Source organism: Pinus tabuliformis, chromosome 5_2, assembly GCF_031772625.1.
Source record: "Pinus tabuliformis cultivar Carrire ecotype Pingquan chromosome 5_2, CPIR1, whole genome shotgun sequence".
NCBI lineage: Eukaryota > Viridiplantae > Streptophyta > Pinopsida > Pinales > Pinaceae > Pinus > Pinus tabuliformis.
In genome coordinates, this window is record NC_142306.1 from 186,483,711 (window position 1) to 186,497,731 (window position 14,021).

At 35.2% G+C, this 14,021-nt stretch overlaps 1 pseudogene; it reads right to left on the bottom strand.

The window, feature by feature from the left end:
* Positions 1-1,032: 1,032 nt before the first annotated feature.
* Positions 1,033-2,934, bottom strand: LOC149158185 (UDP-glycosyltransferase 72B1 pseudogene; annotated as a pseudogene).
* Between the last annotated feature and the right edge of the window lie 11,087 nt (positions 2,935-14,021).

A 14,021-nucleotide genomic window follows, 5' to 3' on the forward strand; every position in this document is an offset into this window, starting at 1 on the left:
ATGAAGCCGACGCACAGAAAGACAAAAGGGCGGATACCAAGGCAGAGATAAACCGCTCTGATACCAACTGTTAGATTTCTTTAATTTCAACAACGATTCTTCTATATGCGGAATAACTGAAAAGAATCATTAAATCTTAATGCCCAGGGATACGAGTTACCTCCAGCCATTGGTGATGTATTGATGCAGGCCACAGTCTTCTTGCCTGCTACTTCTTCTGCACTCCAGCTCTGCTTCTCAGAATTCGGTTTCTCTTTCTAGCCCTGTTTCTTTATGTGCTTCTTGATGGAGAAGAATGCAACTCTTGTTAGGGAGAGAGAGGAACCAATCCTTTATATATATTATTTAACTCTAATCTGGTACGTCCATCATATACCAATTCAACGCTTAAGATCTAATGCTTTAGATTAGAAACAGCTTTAATGCTTTAATGCTTTTAACACTTCTAACGCTTTAATGCTTTAATCGGGTCATATTAAGATTTAGAAACTGCAGATTTCTAACAGGAACAACCAGAGCTCAATGTTCAATCGAGACCCTCTTAATAGGGTCTATCCATGACTTCCAACCTCTTTTTGAAGGAAGATAGTCTTGACCTTATCAAGTGGCTATGAATACAAAAATTTATTCATCCACCCAAGCGATGGAGCTTGGTAGTTTTCCAATATACCATATCAAAATAAAGTGGTACCTGTTGCCAATATACTTGAGGTGGTCATGTATTCTCTGAAAAAGGAATCCTAATTGCAATATACAATGAATGGTTCCAACACGTGCTCAAATGATTGAATAAGCCATATTGGATGCTTTGTTGTGCTTCAATGGTTCCCTACGTTAGTCTTTCATAATATTGTAAAAAAGGATAAACATCTCTATGTAAAATTGTAAATGCTAGAATATTACAGAAATGTGATGAACAGAGTTAACTGGTTGATTTCATCCATATCCATCGTTGGATATGAATTGAATGGTCTGCATTTCCGACAACTTCATAATAAAAGCACTTGACTTAATTAATGAATTTATGCACGATTGAACATAATTGTATATTATTTCAAATCACATTATATAACACTTTATACTGTTTAACATACATTTAGAAAATCTGTTAACCTAATACCAGAAAAACCACAGTTCACAAATGGATTGGCGATAAACGACAGAATACATATTTCCGACGCAGGGTTTCTTAACTATTGGGGATTACACCTGCAGAATTTTCTGCATTTGTTCTCCACTCAGACACTACTGCTGCCATGGCCGTGTATGAACTTCCTCCTCCTTGCAACGCAGTGTTGGCCGCCTCCTTCAATTCTTTTGCTCTCGCCCTTATGCTCTTGCCGCCTTCTCCTTCCATCAATTCTCTAACCGCTCTCTCCACTTCCTCTCTCCGTACGAACCCATCGCTTTCCATCTTTGCTTCAATCGCAACCTGAAATTCATTAACCAGTAGAAACTTATTCATCCTCTGCTCCGCGAAAAGAGGCCAAGCGATCATGGGCACTCCATGTGAGATGCTCTCCAGCGTAGAATTCCAACCGCAGTGACAAAGGAAACCGCCGGTGGATGGATGAGAAAGAACAGGAATCTGAGGCGCCCATGAAGGAACAACAAGTCCTTGGTCCCTGGTTCGAATCTCGAATCCCTCAGGCAAGAGTTCGAGAGGCTCTGCTTTCTCGCCGGATTTAAAGGACCTTAAAGGAGTACTACGCAGCACCCACAGGAATCGATGTCGGCTCGCTTCTAGCCCCAGGGCGAGTTCCGTAACCTGTGTCTTGGGCAGGACGCCTCCGCTCCCAAAGGAAACGAAGAGAACTGAAGAAGGCGGTTGATTGTCTAACCACTTGAGGCAATCCATCTGCCCATCTTGGAGAACTTTGTCACGGGATTCAAATGGCGACGAGGATATGACGGGCCCAACTGGATAAACGCGGGGTATTAGATCCCTAAAAGTGGGATTAATAGATATATTTCCCTCCACAAGGGCTTTGATTGGTCCAGGTTCTAGCTCCTCGAAGGTGTTTATCAAAACCCCCTTTATTTCCCGAAGGCGCGAGAAATGGTGGACGAACCAGAAAAACGCTTCATCCGACCTGTCCTGCAGAGGAGTAGGCATATCCGTGCTCGAGATCGGCGGTAGGCCAGGTACCTCTACTGGAAAATCGGCGTCCTTGAACGAAATTGGAATCTCCGAGACGATCTTCGGAATAGAGAACATGAGAGAAAGCAGAGAAGCAGTCGAAGTTAAGAAAACGTACGTGGGTATGCTGAGTTTCTCTGTCACATCGAACATGGCGGTGCAGAAAAAATCAGTGATGAAAGCAGAGACGGGCGATACAGAGTCGAGGAGGGATCTGAGACCAATTTCTACCGAACTTTTTGATTTGTCCATAATCTTAGCTAATCGAGTTTCGATTTTCATGTGTTCTGCGCCTTCGATCTCCACCTCGGCCGGCGGCAGCTGGACAAAGGTGATGTCCAGTGACGCGGCTGCCATGCCGTCGGAGAAAGCAGCGATGAGATGAGAGGGGAACATCCATTGGCATGTCATGAAGGTCACGGACAGTCCATGCCCTTCCGAGAGACGTTTCGCGAGCTCTACAAGGGGGATGAGATGGCCTATGCCCGCGCTGGGGAAGATGACCAGATGAGGCTTTGGGCTTCCCATGGCAATTCTGGTAGATCACAAGCAGATCTGAGCAATTCTGCTGGATCACAAGCAATTCTGAGCAATAATTGAAGAAAGATGCCGGTCTCAGTTTCAAGTGTACCGCCTCCACACGTCAATAAAATTTAACTTTCCCCTTCCTGTGGACTGCAATGGAATTCATGAAATCTACAATCGTGTCCATCAGTAGGCCAGTCAGTAGGCCGACAAATATTCGACGGAAGGAAAAGCGGGTAGGTCACACATCCCATTTTCAATCGCTAAAGGTCCTTACATCTTAACAAATTTGCTCATTGGTTGTTATACCAAATTGTTATTATATCAATATTTACTATTGTATACCAAATATTTAATGATGGTGTAAATCTATTTTGATTTTCGATTTATTCTATGTGAGGAATAAATTGTATAATTTTTTTTACAAATAATAAGATCTTAATTTAAAATTCAAACGGAGTTAGGGTTGGTTGGTTTGTTTTTTTTTTTTTTTTTTTGCTATAAAGTAAATTAATGAATTAAAAAAATTATATGAATGAGTGTTATATGAAATAAGTTGTGATTTTTTTAAATATATGGTGTTGATAAGTCTTGTAATTATAAGAAAATTTATTTATAGATTAAAAATTTCCATAATAAAGTGAGTATAAATTTACATGGTTAAAAATCTTATTTACATATTATCTTAAAATGTATAAATGTTTAATCTATATATTAATTAATTTTATCATTAATAATAATTATTATTATTTTAAATATTGTTATAATTTAATTAATTTTTATGATTTTTTATTTTAGCAACTTGAGATGTATGATGAAATGGTTTGATGCTTATTGTGAATGGACATTTACCATCCATTTAATTTAAATTAAATAGCTACACTAGTTTAAGAAAAAACAATGTTAAAAAAATTGGGTATAATTTTTTCACTTTAAATTAAGTTTAGAAAGAAAAAACACTTTTCCCATAAACATATAATAACTCCTAAATTAAAATAGGAATTTACATATACACACATACATTTAAGTGGTCAAATGACTAAAAACATGTGTTTCCTCTTAGATGTCATAATTTAAAATCTATAGTGGGTAAGTATATACACCTCCATAAAATTTAGTAGTTAAATAATTGTTCACGGTGGATCTCTTATCTCACAAACAATAAGGTCGCATACACTAACGCATACACTAACTTGGTCGCTAGCATAGCAGTGACCTTAAAATGATATTATTATTATTAAACTCTATGTTTCAATCCTTTTATATATATAAAGAGAGAAACAATAGTAAAATAGTTTACACATTTACACTTTTTTGTTATTAATATTTTGTAAATATCATGTGTCAACTTCTTGATAAATATGGAAATAATTATACATCTCCTTATATTGAGAATAAGAATTTTTTTAGTTTAGCAGTAGCCTAATTCTCTTATGTTGCCCTAAATTTAGCAATGATTTGTTGGAATTACATGATTTGGTTGTGAAATCTACATAATCCAAGTATGCATTCAAAAACTCATAATGACGATAATTAATATGAAATAAAGTTAATATTTTCATATTCCAATGTATTTTATCATTTTTTTTTAATTAACAAATTAAGTATGTTGCATGACCACAAAAATTTAGTTTCAATTACTTTATATACACATTAAAATATTTTAGTTATAGTAGATATTGAAATATTTATTTTTAATTTATTTTTTTAATATCACATGTCCACTCTATATTAAATATAAGTGAATTTAAAATTGATTGGTTTATATAACAAAGGAATATATATATCTATATATATATATATATATGATCTTGGAAAGGGGAGAAATGTAGAAATAGGGAAACAAGGAGAGAGAGAGAGAAATGGGGGTTAGGGAGAGAGAGACATAGACACAAATATAAGGGAGATTAGGGAAGGAGAGAGAGATGAATATAGGAAGGAGACATAAGAATAGAGAGAGAAAGAGATAGTGGGGAAAAGGATCGAGGAGGGAGGAGAGGGAGGAAGAGAGAGGGGGTGGGAGAGAGAGGGTTTAAGAGAGAAAAAGGGAGATAGAGGGAAAAAGAGAGGAGATTAGAGATGGAATGTTTATCAAAGAGAGAGAGAAAGGGGGAGAGAGAGATTGATGGAGAAGGTATGGAAAGGGAGAGAGATAGAAAGAGGGATAGGGAGAGGAGGAGAGATAGAAATTGTTAGAGAGAGAGAGGGGGGGGAAGAGAAGGGGGTAGGGAATGGGGGAGGGAGATAGAAATAGTGATAATGGAAAGGGGAGAGATAGAAGGGATATGAAAATGAAAAGACAGAATAGGTATTTAGGAAAAGATAGGAGGGGTTATCAATGAGAAATAAGGGGGAAGAAAGAGAAAAGGATCAGGAAAGGGGGATATATAGAGAGAAAGGGAGAGATAGATAAAGGGGGAGAAAGAGAGAGAGAAAGGGGTGAGAGAGAGTGATGGGGAAAGGAAATATAAAAGGGGGGAGGAATAAGAAAAGGAAGAAATATAGAGAAAAGCGTAGAGAGAGGATTTTAGGGGAGAGAGAGAGAGATCAGAGGGAGACATAGGAAAATAGAGAGAGGGGAAGGGGAGGGAGAGAGAGAAGAGTGAAGGAAGGTTAGGGAAAAGAGGGAGAGAGAAGGGGGTGGAGAAGAGGGTTGAAAAGGATAGTGAGAGATTGAGAATCAACATGTGTGCATTATTAAAACATGTACATGTTATTAAAACATCACACTATTTAAGTGCGTCGGTGTTTTATAAATACTCATGCATTATTTAAAATGGTTCCAATTAATTGGAGGACAAGATGGATGCTTTGATTTTAGGTTCCCATTAACAAGCATCTTGGTTTAGTCCACATAAACCAAAACAAATCCATCTTTACAACTTCTTGATTTTCAATCATGTTTCTATATGCTCCACCAATTCATTGCTAATGAAACTGCACATACTTAGAGATATTTGTGCAGATTTGAAATATGTATCTTTTTTAGAATATATTTGTCCATATTTGAAATATATATCTTTTTGAGAATATATATGTGTGTGTGGGGGTGGTTTTTTAATTTCCATTATAAAATTTGATTGGTTGACCTATTTCCAAATTAAGAAAATATTAGATGAAAGCATTCACAAGTTAAAAAAATTAGAAGATTATAATTATGTTAAAACCTTCATAGTGGATCCTAAAGGCTAACCTTATCATTTCAAGGCTTCACTACATTTTTCAATTATATATATATATATATATATATATATATATATATATATAATAACACTATATAATAACAAATTTATTAAAAAATTCATCATTTACATACCAAACTCAAAACCTAACACCAACATATACATTATGGTTTAGAGAAAATATGACATACAAATATTAGGAAAAAACCATTTTTCTTAATTTGATTAAATTTTTTTATTATATTTTTAAAAAAATTATATAAATATCTCTAATAATTTTTTAGTAATCATATTTCTGTTTTTCTATACTTCCATTGTAATTAAAATATTATAATTAAATAATATTATTTTGCGATAACTAAACCATTAATAAAAAAATATAATATCACGATCAATTGTTTAATTTACAATGCAACTCCTTTAGTTTTCCAAAATTTCATATTAACCTCTATTTCCACTCAAAACTACAAAAGCTTTGCTAATCTATAGTTTTCTATATTTTCCATTTTTCATGGTTTTGTTATTCCATTGTCCTTATTATTTTTTTGTTTGTTTGTAGGTTTCACATTTTTAACATTTATTATTCCAAGGCCACGTACAATAATGGATTCATTGTTTTAAAGCTAGGATTGAATGTGTACGTATGCTTATCTAAACGTAATTTAGATCGTGTTGAACTAAGTTATACATTTAATTTGAAATATAAGTAAATTTTAAAAAGGAAAATGCAATCCAGTCATAATAAGCCAAAGCTGGTCAAGCCATTAATGGAAAAATTAAACAACACCTCCTTTTAAATGACACTTTTATACTTTACGTAGTTCTATACTTTGGAAACCTGCGTGTGAATCAAGGCCAAAATAACGGACCACCTTTGAAGACCATGCTCCAAAACAAATTAGTTCTTCCTTTTTTTTTTATTGTTTTTGTGTGATTTTTTAAAATTTTTGGTGGTGGAATTTGAATATGGTGAAAAAATTTATGGTGAGATTTTGATTTATGTTATTTAAATTAGTTTTTTTTTATGGTATATATAGATTCTGTATGTTAAAAAATTTGGATTTAGCACTTTAAAAAACGTATAAGACACTTATATTGTGGAAGGGTTATCCATCAAAATTGTAATTTCAATGAATTCTTGCTGATTTTTATAAAAATTAGACCTGAAAAATCCACCAATTTTTTTTAAAAACAACTTGTATCTTTTTATTAAATTTATAACCACTTATAATAATAAAAATCAAGCCTAATGAAATGGCTCCCCCTTAAAGCACGACGTAAACATTCTACCATATGAAAAGAATGGAATGGTGTACCACATAAGAATCAAGCCTAATGAGATGGTTCCCCCTTAACGCACGACGTGAACATTCTACCATATAATGCTCCTTAAAGTGTTTCATGCCATTTTATTCACCACCCCTCAATTTTTTTTTTTTCCAAGGAAAAAACGAACTTTCTTATCAAATATAAAAAAGTTACAATACTTTTGAGTTAACATTCTGCATAAACTGTCTGTTTAGGAGCCGAGACTCCTCTAGTAGGATCATTAGCGCCCCTACAGGGCTCTAATAAAACATCTGCTGAAGCCGGCTTTTACAACCATTTCTTCTTTGCATGAGCTCTCAGGGAGCAAACCGCAGTGCTTCCTGGGCCTCCATATATATGGAAAACAACCCAGGATCAAAGCATCAAAAGGGGATCAGAATATAGTTCGCTCTATTAAACCAGAGCATATAAAAACAAAAACCACATATAAGAGTATATAAATAGTATGGAACGAAGTCATCATGTTCTATCCGCTAAAACAGGAAAGTAAAAACCAGAGCCTAGGATTTATAAATTTGGGGCTTGATCCGACACACGGATCTGATCATGTTCCTGTTCTGTTATCCTCCAAGCGCCCACAGCCTGCCGCAAGCCTTCTTTAGAAAATCTATCCGCTTCTTCATTGAATTCCCTGTAAATGTGAGCAATTGAGAAGACATTAAACTGTTGTTTTAAGGATTGGATCTCTTCGAGTAGAGGCAACAACAAGTAGTTCTGACATCTATGCTTCCCCAATACCCAATTTATAACATTCAGCGAATCACCGAAAATCTGAACTGTGAGGATATGTTTGTGAACAAGCCAACAAAGGAGCAGTTTTAGGGCAGTAAGTTCAGCAAAATTATTTGTCCCCCTTCCAATTCCCACCGAAGCTTCGAGAGAATGTGAACCACTAAGGTGGATGCACAAGCCGGCCCCCGTGTAGTCATCTTGAGCAGCCCCGTCAAAGAAAGCCCACGGGATCCCTTCTCTGATGTCTGGTTCCTTCCGCAGGGGAGCATTTGAAGAAGCCTCCTTCATAGGAATGCTTTCTAGAATAGCACTGCTTTGTATGGCAATAGCTGTCCCCGGAGTCCGCTGCTCACCGAAGATGCTTCGGTTCCTAGCTATCCAGATACCCCAGCATATGATGGGAGGTAAATTCCTTAAATTTCTCTCTTGAAAATGATTCCACCAGTCTTCCCATGCTGTAGACAGACAGTCGCCTTCCCATCTGATTTTTACATTTATCAATCTTTCCACTTCAACCCACACCTGTTTTGTGAAGGGGCAAAAAATGAACAGATGCGAGATGGATTCAGACTCATTGAAGCACAAAGGGCATCTACCAGGTCCTTGACCACCCCTCAATTGACCATTTAAAGCATTGTAAATTAATTACATTACATTATTAAAAAATTGTTCATAACTCAAAAATGTTATGTACTAAAATTCCTCAATATAAATCTTTTCCACTCAACAAAGATGATGGTGGATCATAGATTTATAGGTGCAGAAGTGAGCCTTAAAATTAACAATAATATATAAGAATCTTTGTTTGGGAAATGTCCCAATGGAAATGAGATCACGGTGAAGAGAAGAGAGTCAAGGACTTGGGTTATATTTAAATAAAAGTTTTAATTAATTTGAGAGAATGCCTAAAGTAATGGAATAATGAATAAGAAGATATTTAAATTATAAAATGTGTTTTCTTATATTTAAATCAAAGTTTTAATTAATTTGAAAGAGGGCCTAAAGTAATGGAATAATGCATAATAAGACATTTAAATTATAAAATGTGTTTTCAAATTATTATTTTGAGTGACTAGTATTTTCAATAAAATTGTATTGAAATATTAAACGTTATATTGCGAATCTCTATTTAAGAGAGTGAGTGAATTAAAAAAATGGTAAAGAAAGTTAGAAATATTAGATTTTTTTATTTTATATATTATACTTTATTATACTTTATCTGATAGAATTCTATAATATATAAATTTAACATATTAAAGGTTTTTCAGTTTTCTCAGTATTTACATTTTGTTTTAGTTGTCGTGAAAAAATTATGTATTTTTATTTTTATTATATTAAAAAATTTATATTTTCGGTGTAGATGTTGATTTTTGATTTTATGTGATTAGATGTATAATATACATTAATTTCAAAGTAATTAAATTAATAATGTGCATTGATTGCATTGAAATGTTTGCTTCTTGAAACTTTAAACTATTTGTAGTTGACTACATTCTTATTATTCTCATTTTTCATCATTCAATATTGTTAGTCACTTTGCATCCATAGGAGGTAATAGAAAACAACTACCATTGAAATTTACCTAGTTTAACACTCCATAAGTCACAATGATTGACTTTGGAGAAAGCTACTATTAATATTGGAGAGAAAGAGATAAAATTTATGATGTTTATTGCAATAGCTTGAGTTAAATATTTGAATGATCTATGATTTCAACCACCTTTCTCATTTGATCCATATGAAACAATGTCCCAATAATAACAGTAGAAGAAAATAGTTTGAGATTTATCATAATGAAGGCTAATTGTAATTGACTACATTTTTATTATTCACTTTTTCCATTGTTCAACTATTACGACATCACTTTGCATCCAAAATATTTATTTTATCGTTTTTCATAATTCAAGTTATTAACAATGTCTATCATCTCAACAAACTGAGGTAACTACACAAATTTAAAATTAAAATGACTAAATTAATCTTAGACATATTTAGTGTATTTGAAATGATCAGAATAATTATATGTTCAAAAAATTCTCCATGGTCGCACATGACTAAAAAAAATCTAGATCCATGTTAACTCCAGATCTATCAAGCATCGAGAGGGATCAAATTTCTCGACCTGCAAAACTTTCCTCAAGTTTTGCACTTAAAAAAGAGGCTTGCACCTCAAGAGATTTGATCCTTCTTGATGCTTGATACATATGGGGCTAACATGTATCTAGGTTTCTTATCTTATAAATGTTTTTATTATTATGAAATTGATAAAGAATTGATTGCGCCAAGACTTTGTAACAACTTTGTTCAAAATCCATGTAATAAAGTTAATAAAGGTAAAATAAAACCTTGGTCATGGGACACGTATTCCAAGTTGAATGTTGGGAAGAAACATAGTGATGGGGATCACTTGTGATTAATTAATGGCTAAGCAAATTGGCAAAGGCAATGACAAAGTCTTTGGAAAGGCACGAGGCATTAATTGACATTTTATTTATGAAAATAATGGAAATTATGAGAAAAGGAAGGTGAAAGGTCACTGGTTGCATGTGAGGAAAATGAAGGAAAAATAATGGAAAATGAAGAAATTAGAGGCCTCATTAACAAAAAGTATTATGAGGATGAGTTCATGCCTTGTGATAATGTTAGGCTTTTGATCAGTTCAATTTTGGAGCTCTCATTTTTTTCTCTTTCTCATACTCTTAGACACTTAGAGTTTTCTTGGAGCATTCTTGGAGGAGTGTGACATACTTGGGATTTAGAGCAAGAAAGCAAAGGAAGAAAAGGAAAGTGCAAGAGAACATCGAGATTAACAACTATAACAGATTTTGCTTGCAGGTACCAAGTTTCTTGTATGATTTCCTTGCTAGTTTTGGCATGCATGTGATATGCATGCCATTATTTGGTTATGATTTGTCATTAGCATGGAGGATTTCCTGGAATGACAGTGGTTTTGCCTAGCCTTTCCATTTCCTAGATAGCCATGGTGTTGTGGGTTTTACTTTTGTTTTCTGGTTGGTTTTCTTGTTCCTTTGGCTATGGGTTGAGTTATTAATTCCTGGAAGCCTTGGTTGGACAAACGCTCTGGAATCACTGTAACAACTTGGGTTGAGTTACTAGTCCTAGAAGCCTTGGTTGGATAAATGCTCTAGAAGCCCTTTGTGGGTTGAGTTACTAGTGCTGGAAGCCCTAGTTGGATAAAATCTCTGGAAGCTTAGCAACAGTTGTGGGTTGAGTTACTAGTCCTGGAATCTCTAGTTGGAGCAAATGCTCTAGAGCCTTGGACAACTTGGGTAGAAACCAATCTAGTAATGGTTAGTGATGTCCCACCATGAGGTGGAATCATTGGTTGAGGGTTGAGGTGGTATGGCCTCTGAAATCCATGGTTTGGTTTTGATTGATGTGTTTTATGAGATCCCACATTCATGTTTGAAATATGGCACGGGGGTGACTTGTTAAAAAAAAGATTTGGTTCAGCCTAGTCTATGATCAGGTGGTTCATGGAAGTCCCATACCTGGTCGGATTATGCAATCATCAATAAGAGCTCTATTTCTCCTTCGTATTTATGGGTAAATATACTTGTTTATATGTGACTTATATGGTTGTTATATCCTTGATATTTTTGTTGGTTATATGTTGGTTATGAGTGAGTTTTATGACAGTGAAAATGTATGGCTCTCATCATGTTTGGGTTAATCACTGAATGTACAATGAATATATCACTTAATAAATGGTAATGCAGTTACTGTGATGAGGCAATAAAGTTTCTTAGTGATTCTCAGATAAGTATGAGACCCCTATGCTCAGATCTGTTGTTTAAACCTGTAGAATGCATATTTGTGACATGTTTGAAAAAATTCATGTCATGGCTAGTAGGGGTCTAGTCAAGTCCTCGTTCAAGTATTTTCATTTGTATCATTTTTTTATGTTACTTTTCATTTTTGGAAGTTTCATAGAGTTATGGGCAATAACCTGAGTCCTGGCCCTGAAAAAGTGGCACAAAATCTAGAGTCATTGGCATAGAACTACCTAGAAAAGTCCCTAGTCGAATGCATGCCTTGCTGTGAGAGCAACTGGAGGGTCCCAGCTGCATGCATGCACATGTCAATGGAGAAACTGAGGCTTTAATGCAGTAAAATGTCAATTTGTCTTAGGGGATAGTCACCTAGATGGGATGGATGGCTCTTAGGGGTTCTGTTGCAGGTGTAGAAGGTCAAGTCGTTTGTTTTTTGTCGATTCCACTTCCTTAACTGATACATAGGGATTTGAATCATATCATAGTAATGGTTCGCCACATGTTTACCCTGGTTGGCTAGTTACTTGGGCAGATGTGGGAGGAGGGTGTTACAAAGTGGTATTAGAGAATGGTTCACCCTTTGTACTAGATGGGCGGTGTGTTTGTCATGCATTCATTTCAGTTGCATGTATGTGTTCATTATGCTTGTGGTCTATGTGCTTTTGGCATATGCATGTTGTTGGTTATGGTTGTAATGATGTCGCCATGTGGAAGTTGATGGTGTTGTGATTGTATGTGGTTGTCATGAGTGTATGTCGGTTATGCATTGGTTGTGCATGTCAGTGCTTATATATCGTTATGCATACATTGATGTGGTTGTAGTTTTCATGCATGAGGTCATAGCATGTGGTTGGTATGGTCATGCATTGATGACTGGATAATGATTGAAATGATGAATAAATGTTGATATATATATATATATATATATATATATATATATATATATATATATATATATATATATATATATATATATATATATATATATATATGACACTAATCTGGTTGGTCTTGCGGATGAGATATCCTTCCATGAACTACATTGAGGCACATTGGTTTATTTATATTTTTGTTTAGCTGACATGATATAGCTTGCAGGAAGAGAAATGGCAAAGATGACTAGTAATGGGGTAGACTACAGTTCCTGAGACTATCCCTATGGATCAGATGAGCAGCATGGTGTTGGTCATTCTTTTGACTTAGCAGACACATTGAGAAGTTTGAAGGAAGAGATAAAAAGTTATAAAGAAGATAATGACAAAATCATGCAGGGATGGGAGAAACGAGCTGAGGTTAATGCAGTAATCCTTCGGAGTTTGTCAGGATTGCAAAGATAGGGACCACTTCAAATCAACCATGGATAGGAGGACATAACTAATGGGGCATATGGCAGTAGGTATCCTGGTGGGTATAGGTTAGATAGAGATGACATGATTAGAGATGGCAGGTTCATGGATACTCCATATAGGAGAGGTGATGGACATAGGTACTATTCTAGTTCTGGTTCTGACATGTATCATGGTCATCATTGTTATCATCCTTACAGGAGGAGTGATAGGGGATATTTTCCAGATGAGTTCAAGAAAGAAAAGCCACCTACATTCGATGGGGAAATGAAGAAAACATAGGATGCATAAGCATGGTTTCTTGGAATGAATAAGTTCTTCAGATTGCATGATTACTCAGAGAACATGAAGGCCATAATAGCTACATTCAGTCTTAAAGGTAAAGTAGATATCTGGTGGGAAGATGTAAAGAACATCAAAGATATTTATGAGGAGGAGTTTACTTGGATTGAATTCGAGAGACTATTCAAGAAGAAGTATCTATCGGAGAGGTACTATGATGACAGGGAAAAAGATTTTTATGAGCTAAAGATGGGCTCTATGACCAATGAGGAGTACACTAGCATATTTCTGGAGTTATTGAGATATGCGCCTTACCTCAAGGAGGAGAAGGCTAAGATTCATAGATTCATCAATGGGTTACCGATAGCATTCAAAGAGAAGAATGAGTTTGATGAGCCTATATCATTGGAGGAGGCCATCTGGAAGCTAAAGCATTATTATGAGCAATCAAAGTGAAGATTTGAGACTAACCAGGAATGGAAAGGTAATCATAAAAATAAATGGAAGTTTGATAAGAAGCGAGCAAGGCCTCAGGACACAGGTAACAAATAGAATGCAACAACACACAAGAAGTTCAATGCATCTGAAAAAGGGCAGGGATTTCAGCTTGAGGAGAAAAACAAGGGTGCAGGTTGGAAGCCTATACAATGTTGGACTTGTGGCAAAGATCATCGCAGGAGAGATTGTCCAC